Below are 14,472 nucleotides of genomic sequence, written 5' to 3'. Positions count from 1 at the left end.
TTTTCTGTGATTTTCAGCACATCCCACTGCAACTCCCTCAGGTCAATATACCTTCAAGCTTAGTATGAAGTGGAAAGGCATGTGGTCTCAGGCATATTTGCTTGGAAATGAGTTTATGGAAGAGTTTAGCTCACTGTATTTGTTGGACATTTGTGTTTGAGGCCTGAGCAGTAAAAGCAGAGAAATGGAGTTTTTGTTGTTCCAAGTGTATATTTTCCAAGTGACCCGGAATGTAAAAATATAAGAAGAATACAAAGAATATAAGAAAGTCTAACATTTGATATTGCTTAGTTTCCAACCAAGTGCAGACCAGAAGATGGGCCATGGGCCTCTTCCCATTTTTGCTCCTTCCTACTAACCAGTATTAGACACAGTGCTCATCATTTATAGGCATTAAACAATTGTCATGTCTACTAGCCATTCCTTGCCTGTTTTCCATGAATGTTTCTCTTCTCTTTTAAAACCACCTAAGTTAATATCTATACCCACATCTGATGATAGCAAATTTCACAGTTTAATGTAGGTTGTACAAAGAATTCCTTCTTTTTTGCTCTCAGCCCTGAGTGTCTAGTGATGCTCCAAGTTCTCACACAGGAAGGAGAACTTGGCTCTGGAAACATTTTCCATATCACCCAAGCACCCTTTCATAGGCTGCTAAATAGCTTCCCTTCCTTCTTTTCCATCTGAGCTGTTCTAAAAAGCCAGCCCTTTTAATCTTTTTGAAGGGGAGCCAGTCTAATCACCCAGCATCCTTCTAATTGGCTTTGTTGGCATCCTTCCCCATCTATAGCATCATGTCTGACATGTGGTGACCAGAACTGTATAGAGTTTCCAAACGTAGCCTCACTATAAATTGCTATAACAGCATTTCTATGTGGGCAATTCCCCCCCCCCCCAATGAAACACGGAGTTTTCCACCCCCTCCCCACTTTACCTTTATTCTTGCTGGATTTTCATTTAGCAAGAAACTCTTAATTTATGGCGTGTGTCTGGTAAAAGTTTTCTGGTTAGTCCCTATGGCTAGCTCAGAGGATCCCATTGAGATGCTGAAATGTGGAGTCCTCCCCCCCCCCGGGGGGGGGGGAGAAAGCAGTCTTAAAGCAGAGTTAGAGTTGTCTCTATAAGCCAACCGGACTCCTCTCTCTCTCCTCCAAACACGTCCCTAAATCTAAAAGTCTGGGATCCTGCGCCAGTTTCTCCTGACCTGGGTCAATTCAACACACACACACACACACAGGTAAGGCACCGGCTTCGGAAGGCTTAAACTCCGCCCTCCCGTCCCCTCCCCTCCCCAAATGCTCCGCTTCACCTTTCCTCCGAAGCTCCCCTCCCCTCCACCTCCTACCTTTGCTACATCTCCAGAAGCGGCACCTCGGGGGCGAGCAGCTTTTCCGTCCTCCTGGACAGCGACGCCACCGAGCGCACAAGAGGCTTCCAGCACGGTTGGAGGGGAGCCCGGGTCTCCACGCCCTCTGGGTTGTTCTCCGTCCCTCCTTCCCGGCTGGGTTTGGAGATGTGCCCGCTCGCTCGCTTTCCCCCGCAGCTCCTCCTTTGCTGGGCTCTTGCTGCCTGCGACGTCCCGATAGCGACCACAGCTTTATCGAGCCCTCGCAGCTTCTCGCCCGAACCAGGCGCCTCTCCTTGGAAGACGCGTGCAGTGACGAGGCCGGGGACCAGAAGCATCTGCCCGCCGTCACCGCCTCTGCTCCGCGCCTGTTGCTCCTTCTCCTCCTCCCGCTCCCTCCTCGACCCCCTCCTAGGCTCGCGGGGAGGAGGGGGCTGGGAAACCATGCAGGCTCCCTCACATAAGGCCCGTTTTGGGAGATCGGGGACCGGAGGTGCAGGTCCAACCTTCCTCCGCTGCCCCATCCCCAAAGCTGCTAACCAACCAGCCATTCCCAATGGGAAGCACACCTGGCAGCGGGAGAAAGGAAGACTAGATTGACAAGGGAGCGGAGGTGGTTGAAGGAGTTTGCAAATATGGGTGGGGTCTCACATACCTGCGCAGGACATCAGGAAGGTGAATGTGGTAGATCTGTTCCTCCTGGGAAGACCTAGGTCCCAATTAATGTTCTCATCTGGAAGTTTTCATCTGCCCCAGAGTTTTGTCCAGCCAGCGTTAGTGTCAACTTTGACAACCCTTGTGTGATCTCAGTCTTCTGCTGTTCCAACTCCAATTTGGGGGAGAGAAAGAAAGAGCAAACTACCCTCCATTGCACGGTCTTCTCACCCTTGCTATTTCTTGGCTATACTCTAGGCCGAATGCAAACTGCACCAACTCTTACCAAATATTGGAGGGGGAGACAACTCTGCGGGTCCTTGAAGGCCAAATTCCAGCAACTGCAGAAAATCAAAGAGATAGGTGCAACTTGGAAACCTAAGCCAGCCCATCACAGACCTAGAGAGAAAAGGCAAAGTTGGGGATGGTACAGCAATAACAACAACAAAAAAATAAAGATAGTAACTGTGATGGTGCAATCAAAGCTCTGCCCGTTTTATATCACACCTACCTTATGGACACCTCTGTTGGGAGATGTTGGTTTCCCCTTGGCTCTGATGCTGATCATTGCTCGAAAAGATTAGATGAGGGGGTCTAACAAAGAGGCTTCTTGTCAGAACAAGAGCCTTGACAGATTTCTCCAGGGTTTGATTTGCTCTACCATTTTCAAATATACAGGCTGACTTCTTCATAAAATCATGGGGATCGCTTGTCCAACTAACCATATCAATATATTAGACCAATTGTGGGTATACAGAACAGCATGCAAACTTTTGTATCTCTTCATCTAGAAAGAATTACAGGGCAATTGCAGAATAACAGTGTTGATTTGAGTGGAGTTTTGAGAGAACCTGAAAAGTGGATTTCTCTGAGCTGAGAAATGACTTTTGTTGCATCGTATTCCAATTTGATGGGCCAAAGCAATTCACAAATAACTGTTGTCCCCACTTCAGTTTTCCCAGGAAAGTCAGCTCAGGTCATATCACACATTTAAAAAGTCACCTGTCCCTCCTGTAATTGGCACTGTCACCAGTTGGGCGTAGGATTCAACACATTTTCACCAGAGTTATTGAGGGATGACAATGCCCCCTTGTGATTGCCGTTCTATAACTGCAGCATTTTAATGTTGCTCAGTGCAACATGTATTAAAACAGTCATTCCCAAACTGGTTTTGCATTGGAATACAACTCACATGAATACAACTCACTGGAAAGATCATGGCTCATCACACCATGTGGAGTTTATTAAGATGATAATCTAAACATTGGAAGGATATATCCTAATCTGTAAAAATCAATAATAATAATAATTCAGGTTGAAGTCTACAGGTATCTGACATTTTACAGTTGTGTAAAAGTGTAACTTATCCAAGCATGGGTAAGTTTGAAATGTGATTAGTAAGGAATGTGCTTAAAGAGAAACTTGCTAAAGGCAAATCTGAATGGTGGAAACATGAGTACCCGGGCCATATCTGCGATATGATACACTGCTGGAATTATTAACTGAACACAGGCTAAACAGAATAGTTTGGACCTAAAACAAGAAAACTGATGACTATTTACTATGCAGTACATCCCCAGTGATATTGATAGAGTATTTCTGCCTGCAGAAATGGAAGCAGAGGTTTACTTCAGGTCAAACAAACTGCTGAAGCAAAAAAGTATGCATTGACTGATTATATAAAAGAAGTCAAAAATTGGAAGTTGCAAGTTAAAAATTGGACGTTACTGAACACACAGGAAGTAAAACATGAATATTGAAATAATTTAATGAAAACAAGAATAGAATGCTGGCAAGGGAAAATATTGCGTGGTCAATTTCTACAAAAGATTTGGGGGGTGGTTTAGATAAAAATAAAGACTGGCAATGGCTTACACCTGAAACATTAAAAAAAAGAAACTGAAGACGATTTTTGCTGCATAAGAGCAAGCTGTTCAAACTAATGCAATCAATGAAAAAATAATTCAATGATTTCAAGTGCAGATTGAGCAAAGATGCAGAAGAAACAATAGATTGTACATTCAGCTCATGCTTGATCACATGCAAGATTATAAACAATGACATAACACAGCTGCCAAATTTATTCACTGGAACATCTGTTAAAATTATCATTTGCCAGTAATTAAAAATTGGTAGCAACACAGAATTGAAAAATTAGTTGAAAATGAGCATGTTAAAATATTGTGAGATTTCTGAATACAAACTCATAAAATCTTGGCTCATATCACTTCATATTTAACTGTGGTTGAAAGTAAGAAAGTATGGATAATTGATGTGGCAATAAGAGGGTATAAGAAGACAAAAAACTGGAGAAAATAACAAAGAATCAAAATCAAAAGATTATAGCATAAAGTGGCCATGATGGTCCCATAGTTTTTGACCCAATGGATGCCATGTAAAAAAATATTGGATGGTATTTAGAAAATCTGCATATTGATACAATTTTCATCTGTCGATTACAGAAGGCCACACTGCTTGGATATACTTGGATATGGCACATATGCTATGCCAATACATTATAATATCTTAGTATTTGGTATATACAGGCCAACACCAACTAAATAATTGGCAACTGCAATTTCACATAATATTGTTTAACCTATGTGCAATTAACCTATGAGCATCTTAACTTTAAATCAACCAATTGCCCCTCTAATTTTTCTTCCCCCTTTCTGCATAAATCTTACTCTTAATGAATTTACTCCCCGTTCAAAATTTATCTCCCCTGTCTTCCAATTCTCTTTCAGGGCTCTTTATATAACTGCTGCTTAAATTTCTTAATTTTGGGAGAAAGTGCTTAAGCAAAAGCTGTAGCATCTAATTTTAAATTCAACAGAACCTATTGCTGCCACCCATTGACAGCAATTCATCATTACAGTTTCTCAGTTCATGCAATACTTGGGTTTATTCACTTCTGTTTTCCGGTTACGCCATACTCTTCCATGGAGTGCATATTTAAAAAAATTAAAAAGAGGAAATAGAGATATGTTTGTAAAAATAGGTGCTAAACCTCTTTGCGGTTTGCTTCAGTCCCAAAATTATTCCATAATGGAGTATGACCCAGGAGATTAATTAGGTTTTACTTATGTGAATACATGAATGAAATCATCACCATCTCAAATATAGAGGAATGGGAAGAAAAGATTAATAACTTAATTGACTTTGGGTGTATTAATAGCTTGATTGGCTTTCAGTATCAATATATCTCTCTTTGGAAATGAGTTTAGAGTAGAGGATTATTTGCTATTTTGCTTCAGTAGCAAAAACATTTTGACCCAACCCAAAGAAAAAAAAGATGAATTATTCTGAGGTAGGGGTCATCTCTTTGAACATCCAAAAAAGTGTTGAAAACACTGTTGATAAATATAAGAAAGTGACCCCAACTGTGATGATTGCAACATGCAGGGAACAGTGTGCAATTCCAATCTCTCTCTTATTTCTCTCAAAAATGCACTTTTTCTGTGATTCTATATCAAGTACTTCTGGCTTCCGTGTGATGCCAAGTGCAACGTATTTCACAGTTGTAGTATTACCGTTTGAGGGATGCTGTTCTGGGAAGGTGCGTGTGACATATCAGGAGAAATCAAGCTGGGGACTTTTCTGCTGGCATCATAAAGCTGATCAGTAAGGTTTCTCACAGAGAAATGTGAGAAAAGAAGATTGTGAAATCTGCTGGAGAAAAAAACAAAACATTAAGGAAACAGCAGGAGGGAGGGATGAGTGTTTCTGATTTCTGTTTCTCCAAGAAATGAATGGAAATAATTTATCTAAAACCAGAAGAATCATCTATATTAAATGTAGAGGAAGAAAACAGCCGTTACTTGAATCTGCACACTTACATAAGCAGGAAACCATATCTATAAAAAATCCACATATAGCAGGAACAGGAGTCTTAAATACTAAGAATATTATTAGCATCTCCTTCATGGCCACCAGTTTCAACAGCTTTATTTATACCACCTGATTACAGACTTAAGTCATTTTCTGGATTTGCATGTTCGTGTAGATTATAAATAAACCAAACAGAGTTTTAAGTCCATATCAAATAGAAAGCCACAAAAAAGAACTATGGTTAACCCTAAACAAGCGTGGTATGTTGAGTGAATTCACCAAAGATGTATTAAATAAATAATATTTTCCTATTGGACAAACCCAACCATGAGGAAGGTTTGAGCTAGCAAATGCTGGTTAAAACTACCATCTCTTCATCTAGCCTATTTAATTTCACCAAAACGGTGAAAATTGTTGCCATAACCAGAACTTGGTGGGATTATCTGAGAAGTCTCTATTGTTCTCCATGCACACTTCTTGTATCAAGTTGATAACTAGCCTTTTTTTAACAATAAATGTCTGGCTTCTCAGAATGTATGATTTCCAGTTCTTTCTGGTGAGAATCTGGCCTTGTTGGTATTCTTGCACTCATCACAAAATATCTCTTTACAATTTATTACTTGGAACTATCTTCCTCTGGCATAGTTCTGAATTACTGTTTTATGACATTCATTATTTTAATGGCCTCCCTTGGTTATGTATTCGCAGGAAGGGCAGCTCAGCCTGCTTATTACAATGCTCAGCTATACATTTTTCAGATTCAAGCTGGTATTTGGATCAATCAATCAATTATTAATTTAAGAAACAAGCAAGCAGAATTCTATAATGCACTGAATATTTTGGGAAACAAAACTGTACGAATTTACAAGTTATTGTTCCTGGCTGATTTTTCCATCTTTGGAATCTGCTTTTTAAAAAGCTGCATGTTTTCAGTTGAGGGTCTGAGCAAGCTCTGAATTTCATCACTAAGGGCTTTAAAAACTTTAATCAGAACATATTTTAGGGTATGTTTGAGCAATCTGCAGATAAAACATTTAGCAAGTTTTATTAAGATTTACAAAACAGGTCACTAATAGGTTATTGGCTATTTAAGATAGGGTTAAACTTAAACCTTAGCAACTCTGTACAAGCCCTACATTTAAGAAGGCACCCCCCCCAAAAAAAGTAATAAACAATACCAGAATATTTGAGAACTATTTTACTAGCTTTCAACCATTCTGTGCCAAATTGAACCAGCTGTGAAAAAACTATAGCTTCCAGCTGATCCTGAGCTACAACTCTGATCTTTTCTAACTAATCGGATAAGATTTGTAAGGGAATCTTTGATGTTTTTTTAACTTGATTGTTTCATTACACATCAGTATAAGGACTCTGATGATGGCTGCTATGGATCTGAAGCAAGTTTCTAGAGGAAGGAAAGAGCATATTATGCTTTATTTCCAGGGTCCAGAAATATCTGAAGTGGAAAAAGTAGCTTTTGTAGACATATTACAATGGCTAATACACTGGGCCAGCCTTTGCCCATTTGTGTCCTTCAGTTGTCCTGAACTTCACTGTTCATGATCTTTCAGACAACAATGAGCTTGGCCATGCTGTCTGTCAATCATAAGGTGAACTCCAATTCATGATGATTATAGTCAGTAGTGGAATCCTACCTTAATCGCTACTGGTTCGGTGGGTGATTGTGCATGTGTGCATGCGCAACTAACAAGCCAATCAGCTGAGAGGATGAAGAAACGAAAAGCTAGGAGTGGCCCTCCCCTCCTCCCATGCGCTTTTTGGACTTTTATCCTCTCAACTTTTTTTTAACTATAGGTTTGGCCAACTGGTAGTGATTTTTACTACCGGTTCACTTGAACCGGGCTGAACTGGTAGCATACCACCAATGATTATTATAGTCATCATGACATTCCTATGGATGTCATATCTGAGCTGCAAAAATATTTTCATTACAACCACTAGATAGCAACAAGAGTGTATCTCTTTGCTATATCCTAGTAGTTTCCTTTTTTTTTTCAGCCCAGTTATAGCAAATTTTCCAAAACATCTGGCACCAGGTTGTAATCTGCTTAGAAATTCTGCCATGGTTTGACGCCTTCAAAGTTCCAAGATTCCAGACAGTCAATTAATTATCAAGTCAAAAGGTCTGTAGACTAATTCCCTTTTCTCCCAGGATAAAGTCCTGCAAAAACCTAAGCATATTCCAATAGAAGAGAATATACTGTGTGTATCTCAGGGTTGAAGTATGGAATCCTTGGTGTTCTCAGAGCTTGGTTGTTTGCTGATGTGAAGTCTTCACCCATATGCTTGACAGTCAAGCTTAGAGAGCACCAAGGACTCCTCCACTCATCACATTAATGTAAAAAATAACAGCAAGAGCCCAGGAATGGGTCCTTTTGTGAGCCAGGAATAGGGAGACTGGTGTTTACATCTTTTTCACAGCAAAGTTCAGCTCTTTTGGTGAGAGAATTGTTAAAAATGTACTCTTCCTTTTCCTTTCCTTTCAACAAAGATTTGTGTAAAAGGAGAATTTAAGGGGGAGGAAGAATATAGACCTCTGTTGAGTTTCAAGTGCCCTTTGGATCACGAAAATTATGTACCCCAATTGTATGGAATCAGGTAAAACAGAAGTAGATAGATTTGGAATAGAATGGTATGAAATAGAATGGAACAGAACAGAACAGAATAGAAGAGTTGGAAGGGACATTGGAGGTCTTCTAGTCCAACCCCATGCTCAGGCAGGAAACCTTATACCATTTCAGACATATGGTTGTCTAATCTCTTTTTTAAAACTTCCAGTGTTGGAGCATCCACAACTTCTGGAGGCAAGTTGTTCCACTGATTAATTGTTCTGTCAGGGAATTTCTCCTTAGTTCTACGTTGCTTCTCTCCTTGATTAGTTTCCATCCATTGCTTCTTTATTTATTTATTTGATTTGCCAATTGTTTACAAGATAATAAGTATAAGTGTATACATAGTTGTGAATACATGAAATGGGTACATATAAGAAAAATAAAAGAAGAATAAGAGAAACAATAGGACAGGGACGGTAGGCACGTTGGTGCACTTATGCACGCCCCCTACAGACCTCTTAGGAAAGGGGTGAGGTCAATAGTAGACAGTCTAAGGTTAAAGTTTTTGGGGTTTGGGGAAGAAACTACAGAGTCGGGTAGAGTATTCCAGACATTGACCACTCTATTGCTGAAGTCGTATTTCCTGCAATCAAGTTTGGTGCGGTTAACTTTGAGTTTGTATCTATTGTGTGCTCTTGTGTTGTTATGGTTGAAGCTGAAGTATTCATTGAAAGGTAGGACATTGCAATGTATGATGTATGATTCTTGTCCTGCCCTGAGGTGCTTTGGAGAATAGCTTGACTCCCTCTTCCTTGTGGCAGCCCCTGAGATATTGGAACACTGCTATCATGTCACCCCTAATCCTTCTTTTCATCAAACTAGACATACCCAATTCCAGCAACTATTCTTTATATGTTTTAGCCTCCAGTCCCCTATTCATCTTTGTTGATATTCTCTACACTCTTTCTAGAGTTTCAACACCTTTTTTACATCGTGGCAACCAAAACTAAATCAGTTTTCCAAATGTGACCTTACCAAGGCATTATAAAGTGGTATTATAAATATTTGGGATGTTTAGAGGGGAAGCAATGTTATAATGCAAAATGGATGGGGTTATGCAATCCATACACTTTATCTTTTCCTCAACTATTTCTATGGTGATACTGCAGAATTGATAGGTTCCATGCCTCAGCATGGCAAAGGAATTTTACAGATTTCCAAAAATTATATTTGGACTTTGGGAAGCATAAAGTCAAGGTTTCAAGGGCCTTATGGGTTCTAGGAACTTAGATTTTGCCCCCCTCTGAAATAAACCAAGGATTGATCAACAACTTACTCCTTAGTCACCAGTTGAGGGTGCTATTGTATCTCAAAGATGTGAAACAACAATGACAATCGAGTTTGTATTGTAATAAACATAATTTGGTGAGTTTTTCCCCATCAAAATGTGGGGTGCTTTTCTTCCCCACATAACTAATTAAGCACAAAGAGCAAGGCATCATGCATCTGCTTCCACTCAAGAACTCTGATTTCACTCAAATGGTTTTCTTGAAAAATAATAGCTATTTCCAAAAATCTGTGGCATCCAAACAAAGACTCTGTGGTTAAATTCATAACAAATGCTGCTCATGGATCTTGGAATTTAAATCTCAGTCACAGTAAGTGAACCAAGCAAAACATCATCATTATTCTCATGACAGTATAGTATTAAAACAATAAATAGTGATAACATATATGGGGAACAAAATGACTTGGAACTTCAGTTATTATACTAGACAATGCCTAAAATTCCAACTTTTTTTTAAAAAAGGTTGTTTTTGAAGCTTAACTTTATACCTTAGCTTGACATCGCTTGTGAGAATAATCCATTTTTTTTACTCTCTGTAAAAAATCAAAATAGATGCAAACTAAAGCTTGCACTGTTAAAGAATTAAATTACATGATTGTTTTACCTTACCTGCTGCTTCAAACAGCAGCCAGCATTATAGAATCATTAGTGGATGAGCTGCACAGCTGTTCCTCTTTAATAAACGCCATTATGGCAGAGAAGATGGATGCTACTCTATTCCCCATGATCATAATTGTATCAGTTATATTATTCCAATTTTTAAATACAGGTAGTCCTTGACTTGTAATCATAATTGGTACCAGAGTTTCCACTAGCAAGCAAGACAGTTGTTAAGTGAATCAGGCCAGATCTTTACAACCTTTTTGCCATAATTGTTAAGTTACATCACTGCAGTTATGAAGTGAACCTTGTGATCGTTAAACAAATTCATCTCCCCTTATTAACTCTGCTTGTAAAAAGCCAGCTAGGAAGGCTGCAAATGATGATCTCATGACCCTGGCATGCTGCTACCATCATAAACACATGCCAGTTGCCAAGGGCCTGAATGTTGAGTATCTGACCATGGAGATGCTGTGACGGTCATAAGTATAAGGACCAGTCAAAAATAACTTTCCCCCCACTTCTGTTATAATAACAACAACAACAACAACAACAACAACAACAACAATAATAATAATAATAATAATAATAATAATAATAATAATACTTTATTTGCGGTCACAGACCAAAACACAAGTACAACAAAAGAAGAACATGGGAAAATTAATCATGAACAATTGGTCACCAAAAACTTGAACACTTCTGTTATAATTGTAAAGGATCATTAAACAAATGGTTGTAAGTTGAGGACTACCTGCATTCCTTTTTTAAAATAAAGATTTCAACCTGGTAAATCATTTGAATATCCCATCAGCCTGTATAAAAAAATACATAGTACTCTCTGTGGTGTTTTTGTCCCAATGCCCTGTGATAATGAAATAAAAATGCCATTTATTTTATTTTATCTGTTGTGTGTGTTCTTCCAAACTTTGGATTGGCTTTGAAGATAGTTTCTGAATGAGAATTCTTCTTTCCTTGCAATTTTGGCTTTGCAGCATTGGGAGGTGATTAAAACTGCAAGTCTTTAGGTGGCTGACAGAAAACAAAATGCATTCCATCTTTAATTGACCGCTGGAGCTCTTATCAGGTATATGTCAACTTAGGCACAAGAAGGTTGAGTTAAGAGAAGCAGACTCTTTTCAATCTGCATTACCAACTGCAGAATTAAAACATGAGCACACAGGAATTTCCAAGATTCAGGCTTCACCGTGAGCTGGAAGCAGAGCTGGAATCAATCACTGGATGTCCGCACCTCGACAGAACCTTCCATTATTCATTTTGTTTTGACAAACAGTTTTTTAAAAACCATGTATTCCTCACCCTCACATGAATAGGACAAGCCTGAATAAAACCATTTATATTTCCAACAAAGCCCCAAGATAGAGTTGTTACAGTGTAATGTAGAAAATTAAAATGGTGGCTCTATCTCATTGCTAGTTACTACTTAAATCGATAATTGTCAGCAGGCATGTCCATGAGGAATTCACTGAGGTCAGGAGATCCAATAGGAATCACCTCCTTGAAGCTGAAAAAGCAGTTTTCCTCCTATCTGGATGCATGCTGAAACAAAGAAATTCAACAGCAAAAATGTAAACACAACACAGGGTTTAGTACACCCCGCAATGTTGCACTTTCTAGGTGTGCACCAATATGTTGTAATATGTTGGATTATAGACTCCTGGCAATTCACCAATAAATTTTACAAGCACATAATCCATTAAAGTGTAAATAAAATTAATAATCCTTTCTTAGATGTCCACATAACATTATTCATTTATTTATTGTGTATGATCACTCATCTTGTATATATAACTCTGGGAGTCTAAACAATTAAAATAAAAGCTTAATAAAATAGTCAACATTGAAAAATAACTTTGATAGCATAAAAATAGCTGTTGAGAACATTCATAACATTGTTGGGGTCCTTGGTGCTCTCTGAACCTGGTAGTTTCTAGCAGGTATTTATTTAGCAAACAAGGTAACCTCATCATGAAACATCTGCAAGAAAACCGCAAAGCCCAGAAAGCACCAAAGACCCCACATTTCAATTCTGAGCTACAAATTTTCTCTTCTATCAGTATTCATAACATTCCACATTCAAATCAACCATGAAAATGGTCTACTTGTATTCCCAAGGCTACCTGGTAGGATGGTAGATCCAAGATTTTAATGCCTTGGAAAAGACCAGCAAAGTCGGGGCAAGTTTAATCTCACAGGGGAACATTACTTCAGAGGATGGGCATTATAGCAGGAAAGGCTCTGTTGCTGGGTGATGCCAGATGGAACTCTCTAGTGCAATGGTTCTCAACCTATTCTTCACCATAGACCGCCTTTAAATACCTTTTGTGGCCATGAACCACATACCCCCAAGACTTAACTAAAGATTTAAATCATAAATTTTTTCAAGTCTTTGTGGATCCTCTGTGATGACATAATGCCCCCCCCCCCAGGTCTCTGGACCAAAGGTTGAGAACCACTGCTCTAGTGGACAGGATCTCCTCTTCTGTTGAATCTAACAGGACACCAATGGGGAGAGGTGGTCTGAAAAGTAACCTATGAGTACTCAACAGTAAAAAAATGTATCACAGAGCAGCAATATCAGCACACTAATCAATGAGAAATATAGATAACATCACCTCATTTTCCATGTGCTTTCCAGATGAACTCTATGTTCAATAACTTTCGAAAGAATAGCATGGAGTTCAGTTTGATCTTCAAAGGAAGGCTGATCCACAGAGCAAATATACCCGTTGAAGCCCTATTCATCTCACCAATAGCATTTTACCCCTGAACCCATGCATCAAAAACATTTGCTAGACCAATACTCGAATACAGCTCATCAGTCTGGAACACCCACATTATGTATCTGATATTAACACAGTTGAGAAAGTCCAGAAATATTTCACAAGAAGAGTTCTCCACTCCTCTACTCGTTGCAGAATACCTTATGCCACCAGACTCGAAATTCTAGAACTAGAAAACCTAGAACTATGCCGCCTTCGGTCCGATATAAGTATAGTATATAAAATCATACGTTGCAATGTCCTACCTGCAAATGAATACTTCAGCTTCAACCACTACAACACAAGAGCACACAAGAGATACAAACTCAAGGTTAACCGCACCAAACTTGATTGCAGGAAATACGACTTCAGCAACTGAATGGTCAATGTCTGGAACACTCTACCTGACTCTGTGGTTTCTTCCCCAAACCCCCAAAACTTTAACCTTAGACTGCCTACTACTGACCTAACCCCTTTCCTAAGAGGTCTGTAGGGGGAGTGCATAAGCGCGCCAACTTGCCTACCATCCCTGTCCTATTGTTAAATTTTTCTTATATGTACCCATTTCATGTATTCACAACTATGTTTATTCTTATACCTATTATCTTAAGCGATTGACAAATCAAATTTAAAAAAAAAGAGTGGATTCCAACTGGACAGTATCAGGACCATAAACCCCATTGTTAGTCTTCTCCTAAGCATTAGCTCAGCTCTGGCTGAAACTCATGGATGTCTGTCTGTGCTGTTCCTGGGACTACCTAGTGAGAAAAATGTGGTGGCCTCTACCTCAATTCTTCATAGGTTGTCAAACTAGAACTCCCAGATAGCTCACTAAGGCCAATCTTGTTAGACTTTCAGTTTCAATAAATGGAAGGTCATAAGTTTTGCACTCCTGACTCAGTGTTTGACACCAACTATCCAATTCGAGCTGCCTGAATAGGAAATTATTAATAGGGTTGGGTTGGTGTTTTTTTCGTTCCAGAGAAACTTGTCCTTCTATGCTTTGCAGAGTTCTCCAGTTTTCTGCTGGCTCTGATTCCTCATTTGTTGTACCATCTGAATGCATATTTTAATCCTGCCCTTTGGCTACCTCTTGGCTCACTGTTTTGTCCTGATTAATGGTACCATCCAGTGTCTCCTTTCATTGAACTTTGGATCTTCTCACATTGCAGAGTTGAAATGCTATCCATTTATTGTCCATAAGGGATGTTTTCTAAATAGGACCACAACCAATTATCTGTTAATAACTGTATCAAGTTAGCACTTCAAAATGAGAAATATCAGAATAGGCCAGGGGTCCCCAAACTTGGCAATTTTAAGACTTGTGGACTTCAACTC

At 39.2% G+C, this 14,472-nt stretch overlaps 1 protein-coding gene across 2 annotated transcripts in view; it reads right to left on the bottom strand.

The window, feature by feature from the left end:
• Window positions 1-1,570, bottom strand: part of RIPOR3 (RIPOR family member 3) — a 123,886-nt gene extending 122,316 nt beyond the window's left edge. For both annotated transcript variants that reach the window (XR_015748443.1, XM_026664976.2), the window contains exon 1: window positions 1,346-1,570. The gene's annotated coding sequence lies outside the window, so the exon portion shown is untranslated. The remainder of the gene's footprint in view (window positions 1-1,345) is intronic.
• Window positions 1,571-14,472: the final 12,902 nt, after the last annotated feature.

Source organism: Notechis scutatus, chromosome 3 (genome assembly GCF_049901735.1).
Source record: "Notechis scutatus isolate UNSWTSFEM ecotype Mainland chromosome 3, rNotScu1.2, whole genome shotgun sequence".
Lineage (NCBI taxonomy): Eukaryota > Metazoa > Chordata > Lepidosauria > Squamata > Elapidae > Notechis > Notechis scutatus.
This window is presented reverse-complemented; position numbering and strand designations above follow the sequence as displayed.